The sequence below is a fragment of the Sarcophilus harrisii genome, chromosome 2, assembly GCF_902635505.1.
Source record: "Sarcophilus harrisii chromosome 2, mSarHar1.11, whole genome shotgun sequence".
NCBI classification, from domain to species: domain Eukaryota; kingdom Metazoa; phylum Chordata; class Mammalia; order Dasyuromorphia; family Dasyuridae; genus Sarcophilus; species Sarcophilus harrisii.
Window position 1 is genome coordinate 351,734,237 of NC_045427.1, and position 14,929 is coordinate 351,749,165.

Genomic DNA, 14,929 nt, shown 5'->3' on the forward strand with positions numbered 1-14,929 from the left:
TAACTTATGAATTTTCTGGCTCCAAATTTCTCTCTTCTTGGTATTTAACTAAAAATTTATATCTTTATGGGTTTTTTTCCTTTAAAATTTTTTTAAAAATCAAGGTTATGAGGTTTTTTTTTTCCTTGCCCATCCTCACTCAGAAAAAAAAAAAATTAACAAACCTCTTAATGACAAACATGCATAGTCATGAAGACATTTCCATATGGGCTATGTCCAAAAATGGTCTCATTCTGCACAATAATCCATCATATCTGTTAGTAGATGGGGTAGACAGCATTCATCAGAATTTACTCTTTAAAAATTGTTCTATATACAATGGTGATGTTCTCCTAATTCTTCTTACTTCATTCTGTATCAGTCCATACATGTCTTTCTAGCTTTCTCTGGAACAATCTTTCTCCATTTCCTAGAGGCACAATAGTATTCCATATTAATGTACCACAATTTGTTCAACCATTTCCAATCAATAGAAAGCCCCTTAGTTTCCAATTCTTCATTTACACACAAAGAGTTGCTATGAATACCTTTATTTGCTTTTCTGAAAATATAAACTTCAGTAGTATTGTTAGGTCAAAACATGGGCACAGTAGTTAATTTTTGGGGCACAGTTCCAAACTGCTTTCCAAAAAGGCTAGACCAATTCACAGCTCTACCAACAATGTATTCAATATACCCATTTTCCTACAGACTTTTCAATATTTGTGATTTTACTTTAAAAACAACAACTTTGGCAAACCAGTCAGGTGTGAGACAGAACTTCAAAGTTGCTTTAGTTTCTATTTCTTATGATTTGAAGCATTTTCCATAAGGCTAAAATAGTTTGTATTTCTCCCTCGAGAACTGATCACATCATTTAATCATTTATCAATTGAATAATGGCTTCTATTCTTATATATTTAATTCAGTTCTTTACATGTCTCAGACACGAGACTTTTAGCAGAAAAACTTATTACAAAGACCCCCCCCCCATTGTTTCCCTTTTAATCTTAGATACATGGGATTTGTCTGTACAAAAACTTTTAAATTTTATGTAATTTAAATTTTCTATTTTATCTTCTGTGATCTTCTCTATTATTTGTTTTACCACAAAATTTTCTCCTATCCATAAATAAACTTCTTCCATGTTTTTCTAATTTGTTTATAATGTGATTTTCTGTCTAAGCCATGTAAAGTAGGCTGCTCAGAAGGTCTTCAAACAAAGTGTGGACTGCACAACTGCTGAGTACTATAATGGACACTCTTTTTTAATATGGGCTAGATTAAATGGTTGTCAAGGTTTCCTTCAACTCTGAAATTCTGTGATCCAATTCATTTTCCTACGACAACTTGTCCTTAAAGGGGGAATAAAGGACTAAGCTAAACTATTTTTTCCTACAAATTTTAAATAGTGCAACCCTCATTTTACATGTGAAGAAATTTCATATGAGGAAGGTGACTGACTTATCCAAGGTTCAAATTCAGATCCTTGGACTTCAAATCCAATACTCTTTCCACTATACCATGCTGCTTTTCTGGACAAACTAACAACCTGAAACTTCTTAAGGCAAGTTAAAATGCTTAAATTTGAATGTACAAACATGTCTTACTATCTATGTGCACATAATCATGTATTCAAATTAACATATGCTAATCCATAATCGTGTATCTTGCATGTGTCAGGTTTTTACATGATGTTGTCCCTATTAGAAAATGAGCTTCAAAGGGCAAGAACTGCTTTTGCTTCTCTTTATATTCCCCAGCATTTAGCACAAAGAAATTTCTTAATATTTGTTGACCCCTGTGACAATATGGAAATGAAAAAAAGTTCAGCTTAACATTCCTACAGAGCACCAGGCAAAGGAATAAATACTATGAAACTGTTTCAGAATCAAAACTTAGAACTGATACAATAGAAATTACAAATATTTTCTTTGTTTATATAACTATTAATATAAAGTTCAGCAGGGTTCACTACTATCACTAAACACAGAACTGCTACTTTATCTCTGATCCAAAGATACAAACTAGAATCACAATATAATAGACAGAAACCTTAGGAGTGAAGTGAACTGGTTTTTACTCTTGGCTCCACCACTAACTCGTTATGTAACTATAAACAACTTACTTTGCCTTCCTGGGTCCCTATTGCCTTTTAAGTCGAATCTGGGAGAGATTTGTGTATATAGGGGAAACACCTGAAATTTTGTTATCATGCAAGTTCATTAAGTCAACAATGTAATATGGCAACTAAAAGAGTTAAGGTAAATTTAAGCTGTGTTAAGAATACCTTCCAGGTATAAAGACATGAGAGTAGTTCTATTCTATCCAGATCATACCCAATTTGTCTCTATTATGTTTATGCTGGCACCACATTTTAGGGAGAAAGCTGATAAGCTGGAGACTGCCCAGAGGCAGACAACAAACACCTCAGGTAAAGTCAAATGAAAGGACTAGTGGAAGGAAATGAGGTATTTATTCTGGAGTAGAAAAGCCTCAGTGAATATATAACAGTACTTTCAAATATTGGAAGGGCTGTCATGTGAAAGAGGGAGTAGACTTATTTTGCTTGCCCATTAGGCAATAATTAGACGCAATGGGTGAAAATTGCAAAGTTAAAAATTTAAGCTTAATATTAGAAAATAATTCCCAAGTAATTAAAAACTTCAAAAGTGAAATAAACTACCTCAGAAGTTCTTCAAATAAAAACTACATGACTACTTGATTGGTATTATTAGTGGGCACTTTTTTTTTTAAAATATGGATTAGACCAAATGGCTGTTAAGGTCCCTTTCAACTCTGAAATTCTAAGATTCAATTTACAAATATTCTCACATAACAATCTGTCCCCAAAAGATAAATGAAATATTAAAAGGGGTTGGGGGGGGGGGGGGAAGAACCACACAAAGCAAAAATTTGCATTTTCCCTACAAATTCAAGCATTCAGTAAAGTAAATACAGTACAGTAAATACAGCAACTACTTGAAAATAAGTTTTTGAAACATTAAATAATAAACTTACGTTTCTTTTAAAGAATTTTATAATTTGGAGATTTGCCACTTAATTCAGATTAGCCTCTCTACCTTCCTCTCCAAGATTATTAAGGATTAGAGAGGATTAGTTACCAAACATGCTTTCAAATATGTTTCTTCAGATAACTTGACACACAAAGCACAAGGCTAATAAGCCTGTCCAAAAATGGATCACCACAAACAAGAGTAAGATACTAAGAAAAGAGAAACAGCTTCCTGTGACTTCTATTCCATGAAAATCTAGACTCAAGGCTATAGACTCTGTGACTGATAGTTTCTGCTAAAGAATCTCATAGGATAGAAATAGGGACTGGATGGGCCTTTGATTTCACTGATATAAGGAACACCTTTAAAGGAAGAAACTCCATCTAGCAAAGTAGGTCAATCAGCACTTTCTCTGCAAAGTATAATCTTTAAGCGATACCTAGGGAGGTTAAGTAACTTGCCCAGGTTTACTGTTAAGAGGTAGAACTGGAATCCAGGTCTTCTTGACTCTGAAGCAAATTCTTTTAACTTCTATGCCATACTCCCTTTTCAAAAAATCTAATACAACATGAAATATTAATATTGTTCATGCTTATTTATCCATTGCCACGATGAACTTTTGTAGATCTTTACATTTTTTTATTGCCTACTTTCTTACTTCATACACATTGTTTCACTGTACCTCAAAAAAATGCTACCTTCAGTTTGACTCAAAAAAGTCAAGGTCAATAATTTTAGCTGAGTTCAAGGATGCCAATTCCTGAACTATGGTTTAATAGAAAATAGAAACCAAATAAATGGTTCTCTTGGCCTAGGGACCTTAAATAAATCTTACAAAAAGCAGTCAAAACCAGACTAGTCTTCAAAGATAAAGAGCCCAGTGTAATTTAATTATCTTCTAGCCAGTCCCTGGTTCTTTTCTACCAAACTAAAAATGCTCACAATGTTGTTCTTTTATTCTACTTTAGAAAATGATTCCATGAAAATTAATTTATAGGCCATCAAATTTTAGCATACCTGATGTTGGTCAAATTCATCTCTTTTTGGCCAAATTGCCTACAAAGCCTAACTACTTTCTGAAGTTTTTGTAGACCTTATTATTTCTGTTAAAAAAACAACATGAAAGTTTATCTTATGAATTAAACAGATATGGATAATATACAAATTTATATTTCTCTCACAAACCTAATTTTGTGACTGAGTTTCAGTACAAAAAATATTTTTAAAAATTTTATTTAAATGACTGACACAAAAGTTGCTTAGTACTGTGCCTGAAGTTCTCTTTAAAAAAATATTTTTGGGGAGTTATTGAGTTGAAAACCAAGCCATGTTGAGAAAAGGACCTGAGTTTCAAATCCTGCTTTTAATGCTTACTGAAATGTCACCTTGGGCAAATTACTTAAAATCTCCATGGACATCAGTTTCCTCATCTGTAAAATGAGTAGACAGCACTAAATGGCCTCTGATACACCTTCCAGCTCTAGGCCTGTGATCCTATAACTTTGTATATAATCTTTAGCTAGTTTTCCATATATTATATTCACAACCCTTTAGGTACATTTTGAACATCCAAGAAAGGTGGATCTGTAGAGTTTTCACGTACTAAAAGTAGGGGAAGAATATAGCCTTCTAAAGGAGGAAAAAGGGAGCAGGGTAACTGGTCAGGCTAGCTCCTGGTACACCCTTTAGTCACTGACTACACCCAATTTCACAATAACTAAAAACCTGGACAACAAATTTCAAATGACCAAGTGATTCCTCTAATTTATCAGAGAAAATGAAAAAGGGAGTGAAATTTAATACTGAAAAGGGATTAAAAACTAAAAAACTTTTATAAAGTTTAGGAAACATTTTTCCACAGTAAGATTCTGCCTGCTGTATTAGAATAATAACACCAACACAGAAATCCAATACTGAGTTATTTCACATACAGACACAGTTATTCAGGGTTTTCTGCTCCCCAAATAGTTTACCTTCCCCCCAAAAAAACTCCAACAGATTGTTTAGGGTTTTGTGGAGAGTAGAGTCACAAACTGGGGAGACTCATGTTTTGAAATGGGTCTGAACAGTTATGAAAAATGCCCACTTTCTCTATAATTGACATTCACATAAAATTACAAAAAAAAAAAATTCCGTAAAATTCTGAAAAATACAAGAAATGAAATTTTTAGAAGCATTCTATGCCCTGACAAATTACAAATAGGATGATGATGTTTAACCATATTTCCTCCCCATTCTAATTCCTCCCAAATGAAATGTCAGTCTTCCTCACAATTTCACGTCACCACATTTGCTGTCAAGTTAGGCTAAAAAAAAAAAGTTAATCTTCTATTCAATATTTAAAACCCTATTAAACAGGAAGCAAAAATGTTTCTTCCTGAAATCAAACAATAATATTTGATATTTGCTACATCTTTCAATATCTCAGTATTTCCCATTAATTACAGTACTTTACAAAAAGAACAAAACTACATTTACACCCCACTCGGTAATTAACCCAGTTTCAAGTACCCAAAAGGTGCTAGAGGAAGAAAAGTTCTAAGCAATTCAACAAATTCTCATTTTTATGAAAAGTAACTGTTCCCTTTAGAACTAACAATACCAAAATCTTTGGAATGCAAATCCCAGAAGCTATATGAAACTTTCTATGTAAAAGAATGTTTTAACTTGATTTGAACACTGGATAAAATTTGAAACTGAAAAAGATGGTAGGAATAATCTGGTGCTTTAGCCAGACGTTTTTACAATGGGAGGTGGAAGTGAGAAATTTAAAGGGACAACTTTTCAAGGAGTCAAGTGCCCACTTCTGAAGACTTCTTTTAAGTCTATAAAAAACTTCCAGAGATGATTCTAGGCAATCATTCAAATTACAAAAGTTTTTTTTTTCTCGATTTCTTAATGTATAAAAGTTACAAAAAATAAAATGTTTCACCCTAAGTAAATTGAGTAGCAGAAGAATTTAGCAACTCTATGAGCAAATATTTTAGGCAATTTAGTCCTAAGAACAAAAATGTTTGGAGGGGAGGGAAAAGTCTGCCCATAGGCTTGAGATCGAGTAAAGTGTAACTCAATTTTCCTTAGCATTTTAAATAGGCCCCAATTTCCCCATATAGGGGAAAAAGTCATACACTCCGAACAGAAATAATATTAACTCTTGCCCTTCATACTGCTCCCCACCCAGAAATTGGAAGTTCATATTATCACCTCTATTTCCCTATAAATGTCTTCTATGAAAGAAAGGAGGCTTTTCTCAAAATCATCTAGCCTACAATCCCATCCTTGGAGTGTGAAATACAGCAAAGTGGAAGGAACAAAGCACTGACGTCAATTACTGGAGGAGATTAACCCCCGCGACTAGCAGCAAGTAAAAAGCCTAAACATTAATATCCAACTATAGGCAAGTGAATGTGTGGAAACAGCTCTTTAGTTACCAGGAGAATCCCTTCTGGATTATATGGATTGGGGGGAGGGTGGGTGAGTTCAATTACATATTACAAGTACATACTCTCCCCCTATAAGTACTATTTTTACAAGATTAATTTATTACAGGTTAAAAAAGGAATGGCGGAGGAGAGTCTAGAGACCTTAAGAGAGAAAACAAGAACTAATAGGGCGAAAAAATCTCCGAAATCGGGATCCATTTTTCCTTTAGCTAAAGAATACTTGGCCAAACTAGGGAAGATGGACGTCTGAAAAAAGAAAAGTATGAGTGAGACCCATCAAGCAAGCAAGTGCGGGGGAGAAATGCAGAAAAGAGGTTTTGTTCGGAGGTGGAGGGGCGATAATAAGGGAAGGGAGAGGAGACCCCTGCGGGGAGTGGCAGGAGGAAACCCACAGCCCCGCTCCTCCTCCCTGCTCGCGACGCTCTGCTGAGCGGCCTGACCGGCTTAGGCCCGGCCGGCCCCGCGGTCCTAAGAGACTCTCACCTCCTGTCCCGGCTCCGCTAGGCCCAAACCATGTCCCGGTGACGGTGGCGTTGGCGGTCGGCGGCGGCGTCCCGGGCCGCGGGCCTTCGATTCGACTGGGCCTCTCACCGAGCACACATTGAGGCCTGGCCCCGAGGGACCGAGCTGGAGGACCGAAGACCAACCCCGAGGCAAGGGGCCGACGGGCGGCGGCGGAGGCTGAGAGAAGCAAGGCCCAGGAAGTCCCAGAGGCCCTCGGAGGAGGCGACGACGGCAGCGGCTACGCCTCACAAGGTGGGGGCGGTGGCTGTTGCCTTGGGGCCCCAGCCCTGCTCCATGGCGGTCGGAGCTTGAGCCTGAAGACGCAGGCAGGAAGGTGATGGCGGAGGCCGCAGCGCTGGAATCCCCACCCCCGCCCCGTCCGGCGGTGGTGGCGGCTGCGGAGACTCTCTCTCCCCGCAGTCGGGAACAGTGACTTACCCTAGCAGCAGCAGGACCGCCCACGTGACCCTCCCACCGGTGCGGGGAGGGAGGAGAGCAGCCCAGGCTCCAACCCGAATGAGCGTCACGTGACCCTGCCCCGCCCCTCCAGGAGTTGGAAGTGGAGGAGGAGAGTGGAGATCTGCGAGCGGACCTAAATCTCCTCCGCCCCGGGCCTGCGGCCTCCTCTGTGCTGCGCACGGCCCTCTTCTTGGAGCGCCTGGGGGTGGGGGTATCTGGAGCCCGAAGGCGGGGCTTTGCGCATGTGTACTTCGTAAGTCGGAACGTCGTCCAACCCAGAATGGTCATAGCTTTAGAGGACTGCCAACAGGCGTCCGAGTTGGTCCCCTTCTCGTTGGCCTTCTTCCTTCTTCCCGCCCTCATTTCCTTGGGATGGGATGGAGGTACAGATGGGGCCTGGCCTGATGGATCTGTTTGTTCTTTGCCTGGAGGGATGCCATGCCTGATAGGGAGGCCTTCCTTCGTCATAAGCTTGGCACGACCTATAGGCGCCCCTACAGGGCCCGACTTGGCTTCCTCCTCAGCCCAGGGCGCTCGGCCCCCTACCGCCGGACTGGGGCCTACAACCCCCTCCCCCCCCCAAAAAAAAAATCTCAAAAAGAAATGAATGGTGGGTTCACTGTTACTCAGGAGCCCCATGTTTGAACCACCACCTTAAGCTGGTCTTGGGGAAGATCTGAATCCAAAAGGGACTCGGACACACTTAAGTAGCCATTTGACCTTGGGAAAATCACATGGTCTGTTTTCTCACCTGTAAAATGAGAATAAGAGAATTTACTTCCCAGAGTTATTATGAAGATCAAGTCCTAATTATAAAAGGCTTAGAAAAATGTAAAGCAATACAAATAATAGCTATTGATTCAGCTATTATTAAACCTTCCATCATATATAGATACAAAAATAATCAAATACAAAAATTAGCCTTGCATCCTTCTTTCAATATTTATCACCACATGATGCATAGAGAGAATAGTGATGAGTGCAGGATTTTGAATTATCTCACATAATAATTTTCTTGGATGTCATTTGTGAAGTTTTTCTCCAACCAAATTCAACTCCTCTTAATTATTCCTCCTTCAGCAGCAAAATCGTGGGCTTAACAAGTTAAGGAAGCAGTAATAAGGTAGGGAGAAGAGGGCCATTTTGGCAGTTAAAATATACTCATAATACAATTGTGCTATAAGAAATGATGAGAGGGATGGTTTCAGAAAAATCTGGGAAGACATGAATTGATGCAAATTTAAGTAAGGAAAACATGGCTCACAATAATAGCATATTGTAATGATGATCAACTGTGAAAGACTAAGCTACTATGGTTAACACAGTGATCTATGACAGTTCTAAAAGACCCATGATGAAAAAGGTCTTGCTTTTTTTTTTTTTTTTGCAACATAGCTAACATGGAACTGTTTTGTATGATTGAACATGTATATTTGGTATAGCTTGCTAAACTAAATGGAGGAGAGAGAATTTGGAAGTCAACATTTTAAAAAAACAAGATAAAGGTTTTAAAAAGTATACCTGGAGACCTAAATTTCCTTTAGAAATGTTCTTAGATGTATGAAATCTATGAATCATAAATCAGAATCTTTTAAATGTCTTATTAAAAGAGGAATTGACAGGTGGATAGCCTAAGAACTTCACTGATTTAAGAAGAAATTGAAGGAATCTCCTCAATTAGTCTCATTACTGTCTTAGGAGGTTAGATGAATTCACTTAAGGGAAGAAGGGAAGACAGAACAGCAGTTATAGAAATGATGCTCAATATCACAGAATCACCATTTGAATCTAGGCCTTCCAAACTCCCAAAACTCAATTTCTCTTGCCGTTCATATTTAATTATAAAGATTTTTTTCCTCCTTTGATCTTCAATCATGTCTCCCCCCCACTATATTTACTCATGTCATTTGTACCTCATTCAAGATATGCTTCTAGATGTTGGTAGACAAAGATAGACACAGCACACAAGCCCTTTTTCTAAGAGTTTTTCAATCCTAAATTCTCTTATTTTCTATTTATTAATTTAAGGGCACACATTTTTAAAATTCATGTTCCATGTGTCTAGAGCAGCTTTTAGTGATCTAAATAATTGTACTTTTATCAAATATTTTACCATTCCCTAAATTGTTCACAAATTCACCACCATCATATTCTTTTGATAAAAGTGAGCACTTATACCCTAAAGGATAGTACTTTTTAATATTTATCAAAAAAGATTTCTCTTAAAAAGATTATTCATTGTGAATTTCATCATCTCTTCTAAATTGGAACACACGCTCTCCTTTGATTTCAAGTCTCTAAGGAAGAAATAATCATGGTCAAAACTAATTCCTTTACTTGTATTTTTAATTCAATCCATTTTTCCTGGGTGCTGTTTCCAGGAATCACTTTCACCATTCTCCTACCAATTTAATCATTCCTATGTACAGGCTCTTTCACTACTTAAAACATGTCCACATTGGTTTTTTCCCCCACAATTCTTAACTTTTACTCCACCCTCAAGCCACTATTCTATATTTCTTTTCCTTTAAACTCCTGGAGTCAACTACATCCATTTCCTTACTTCCACTAATTATTCAGTTTTGACTTTTTATCCTATAATTCTTTTTTTTTTTTTTTTTTTTTTTTTTTTTTTTATTTAATAGCCTTTAATTTACAGGATATATACATGGGTAACTTTACAGCATTAACAATTGCCAAACCTCTTGTTCCAATTTTTCACCTCTTACCCCCCCACCCCCTCCCCTAAATGGCAGGATGACCAGTAGATGTTAAATATATTAAAATATAACTTAGATACACAATAAGTATACATGACCAAAACATTATTTTGCTGTACAAAAAGAATCAGACTCTGAATTATTGTACAATTAGCTTGTGAAGGAAATCAAAGATGCAGGTGTGCATAAATATAGGGACTGGGAATTCAATGTAATGGTTTTTAGTCATCTCCCAGAGTTCTTTTTCTGGGTATAGCTAGTTCAGTTCATTACTGCTCCATTAGAAATGATTTGGTTGATCTCGTTGCTGAGGATGGCCTGATCCATCAGGACTGGTCATCATCTAGTATTGTTGTTGAAGTATATAATGATCTCCTGGTCCTGCTCATTTCACTTAGCATCAGTTGTGTAAGTCTCTCAGGCCTTTCTGAAATCATCCTGTTGGTCATTTCTTACAGAACAGTAATATTCCATAATTTTCATATACCACAATTTATTCAGCCATTCTCCAACTGATGGACATCCATTCAGTTTCCAGTTTCTAGCCACTACAAAAGGGCTGCCACAAACATTCGTGCACATACAGGTCCCTTTCCTTCTTTATAATCTCTTTGGGATATAATCCCAGTAGTAACACTGCTGGATCAAAGGGTATGCACAGTTTGATAACTTTTGAGCATAGTTCCAAACTACTCTCCAAAATGGTTGGATTGTTCACAACTCCACCAACAATGAATCAATGTCCCAGTTTTCCCACATCCCCTCCAACAATCATCATTATTTTTTCCTGTCATCTTAGCCAATCTGACAGGTGTGTAGTAGGTATCTTAGAGTTGTCTTAATTTGCATTTCTCTGATTAATAATGACTTGGAGCATCTTTTCATATGACTAGAAATAGTTTCAATTTCTTCATCTGAGAATTGTCTGTTCATATCTTGACCATTTTTCAATTGGAGAATGGCTTGATTTTTTATAAATTAGAGTTAATTCTCTATATATTTTGGAAATGAGGCCTTTATCAGAACCTTTGACTGTAAAAATATTTTCCCAGTTTATTGCTTCCCTTCTAATCTTGTCTGCATTAGTTTTGTTTGTACAAAACTTTTCAGTTTGGTATAATCGAAATTTTCTATTTTGTGATCAGTAATGATCTCTAGTTCTGCTTTGGTCATAAAACCTTCCCCTTCCACAGGTCTGAGAGGTAAACTATCCTATGTTCCTCTAATTTATTAATAATTTCATTCTTTATCCTAGGTCATGAACCCATTTTGACCTTATCTTGGTGTCTGGCGTTAAGTATGGATCAATGCCTAGTTTCTGCCATATTAGTTTCCAATTTTCCCAGCAATTTTATCAAACAGTAAGTTCTTATCCCAAAAGCTGGGATCTTTGGGTTTGTCAAAGACTAGGTTGCTATATTTGTTGACTGTTTTATCCCTTGAACCTAATCTATTCCACTGATCAACTAATCTATTCCTTAGCCAATACCAAATAGTTTTGGTAACTGCTGCTCTATAGTATAGTTTTAGATCTGGTACAGCTAAGCCACCATCATTTGATTTTTTTTTTAATTCCCTTGAAATTCTGGACCTTTTGTTTTCCATATGAACTTTGTTGTTATTTTTCTAGGTCATTAAAATAGTTTTTGGGAGTCTGATTGGTATAGCGTAAATAAATAGATTAGTTTAGGTAATATTGTCATCTTTATTATATTTCTAGCCCTATCCAAGAGCATTTAATATTTTCAATTGGTTAGATCAGACTTAATTTGTGTGAAAAGTGGTCTGTAATTTTGCTCATAAAGTTTCTGATTTTCCCTTGGCAGATAGATTCCTAAATATTTTATATTATCAGTAGTTACTTTAAATGGAATTTCTCTTTGTAACTCTGACTGTTGGATTTTTTAGTGATATATAAGAATGCTGATGACTTATGTGGGTTTATTTTATAACCAGCAACTTTGCTAAAGTTGTGGATTATTTCTAATAACTTTTTAGCAGAATCTCTGGGGTTCTCTAAGTATACCATCATGTCATCGGCAAAGAGTGATAATTTGGCTTCCTCATTGCCTATTCTTATTCCTTTAATCTCTTTCTCAGCTCTTATTGCTATAGCTAGCGTTTCTAATACAATATTAAATAATAGCTGGTGATAGTGGGCAACCTTGTTTCACTCCAGATCTTATTGGGAATGGTTGCAGTTTGTCTCCATTACATATGATGCTTACTGATGGTTTTAAATAGATGCTGCTGATTATTTTAAGGAAAAGTCCATTTATTCCTATACTCTCAAGTGTTTTTAATAGGAATGGTTGTTGGATTTTATCAAATGCTTTTTCTGCATCTATTGAGATGATCATATGGTTTTTGTTAATTTGGTTATTGACATGGCCAATTATATTGATAGTTTTCCTAATATTGAACCAGCCCTGCATTCCTGGTATAAATCCTACTTGATCATAGTGTATTATCTTGGAGATGATTTTCTGTAGTCTTTTTGCTAATATCTTATTTAAGATTTTAGCATCAATATTCATTAGGGAGATTGGTCTATAATTTTCTTTCTCTGTTTTCAGCCTACCTGGTTTAGGTATCAGTACCATGTCTGTGTCATAGAAGGAATTTGGTAGGATATCCTATAATTCTATTGAAACTATTCTATTCTAGATTACTTACAATTTTTAAGTGCTAAATCCAATTACATTTTCTGTCTTTATCTTCTTTGGACTTCTCTGCTGCTTTTTTCCCTGACTTCATTTTAAATTTAAAAAATTATGATGATTCTAATAAGCACCTGTAAATATAAACATTTTCATGTACAAAGAACAGAAAAGGGGGGATTGTTATGAACAAAATTTGTTATGAACACATTGACTTTTAGCAAACATTAAGTTGGGGGCATATGTTATGTTAGCCCTTTTCAGGGCTGCTCTTTTAGTATGCACCTTCACCCAATTCTGACCTATTGCTCCAAGAAGCTATATTATACACAGCATCCATATTCTAGTAAAACTGTCTCAGGAGATGGGCTAAATAAATCAGGTTGAGGATAACTGGCAGGCTTCAAGGCCCATTGATAATAGGATGTCTACCACAAGAAGGTGAAGACTTTTCCCAGAAGAATGGGTAGATAAGAACAATTTGTCCCAATAGTCATGAAGGTGGCTGAAGCACATAGAGTGCTTAGTCAGACAGCAAAGATGCCAGTCATCCACTGCAACCTGGACCATTACTAGTCATTCTGACTTTTACCATTTATCTTAAATGACTGAAGAGAGAATGAGGCTGATGACTTTATGCAACTCTGCCTCACTTAAATTCAAATTGTAAGCAAGTCAAAACATCTTGACTTTGATGTTATCAGACCCCTGAAAACAAAGAATAAACAGTAACATTTTGTTTCTACAATGTTTCTACACTAGTTTCTACAATGCTTTTCTGTGCCTCTTTTTTAATTCCTTTCTTTTATGTATTTTTTTGTTTCATTAACAGCCCTGCTGTTAATGTAACACTACTCCCTGATTACCCAATACATATTCTAATATTTCTTTTCCTCTCATGGAGTCCTTGGTTCCATTCTGTTTTTCAAGGAATACTTTCTTCCTTCTGTTATTTCTCTTTCCAATTTTTTCCCTTCAAATCTCATGTTTCCATTCTATTGCTTTATTTTTTCCATTTATTTTTATAGTACTTACGACCAAACTTTTTTTTCCTCACATAATCTTTTTTTAATCCATTCTTTTATTTTTAAGAATTTGTTACCATTAAATATGACCATTTATTTATAAAAGAACAAAAAACTGAATTTTAATCAAATTTTGAATTTCTAAAATGTATCTTATACACTTAAAAATATAGTCAATTCAGCACATAAATTTTAATACTGTTCTGCTGACCTTCGTCTCCTGAACCTGGTTATGTTTTTTTTCCTGTGAATTGTTTTTTTATTATAGCTTTTTATTTACAAGATATATGCATGGGTAATTTTTCAGCATTGACAATTGCAAAACCTTTTGTTCCAATTTTTCCCCTCCTTCCCCCCACCCTCTCCCCCAGATCCCAGATGGCAGGTAGACCAATTCATGTTAAATATATTAAAGTATATGTTAAATACAATATATGTATACATATCCATATCCATACAGTTATTTTGCTGCACAAGAAGAATCAGACTTTGAAATAATGTACAATTAATCTGTGAAGGAAATAAAAAATGCAAGCAGACAAAAACAAAGGGATTAGAAATGCTATGTAGTGGTTCAAACTCATTTCCCAGAGTTCTTTCCCTGGGTGTAGTTGGCTCTATTCGTTATTGAACAAATGGAACTGATTTGGTTCATCTCATTGTTGAAGAGGGCCATGTCCATCAGAATTGATCATCATATAGTATTGTTGTTGAAGTATATAACCACATAATCTTTTCACTTGAAATTACCTCTTATATTTCTCTTAGTCTGTCATATTCATTGTGTTTGGTATTTTCTTCTATTTACTCATAATTTTTTAGGAGTAGGTCCTTTTATTCAGTGCATTTAGGCTTTAGGTTAGATTACTTGGACATGTTCTGATTTCTGTTGTACAAAACTCTCTGGAGTAGGAATCAAGTTGGGTAACACTGTTTCACATTTGCCATTTTGGGTCTGGCTTTTGGCCCTGACTTTGAGAGTCAGGCAGCCTCATCTTGTCTTCAGTTTCTCTGGTGCTGGTTGCTGACTACTAGAAGAAGTGTTTTGACAACATTAACTAGCTCCTTCTACTAAGTACTCTGCCATCCATTGACTTCTATGATGCTTCATCCTTCTGCCTG

The 14,929-nt window shown here is 36.3% G+C and overlaps 1 protein-coding gene across 1 annotated transcript in view; it reads right to left on the reverse strand.

The window, feature by feature from the left end:
• Positions 1-6,996, reverse strand: part of AFF4 (AF4/FMR2 family member 4) — a 72,066-nt gene extending 65,070 nt beyond the window's left edge. The window contains exon 1 of the mRNA XM_012549851.3: positions 6,923-6,996. The gene's annotated coding sequence lies outside the window, so the exon portion shown is untranslated. The remainder of the gene's footprint in view (positions 1-6,922) is intronic.
• Between the last annotated feature and the right edge of the window lie 7,933 nt (positions 6,997-14,929).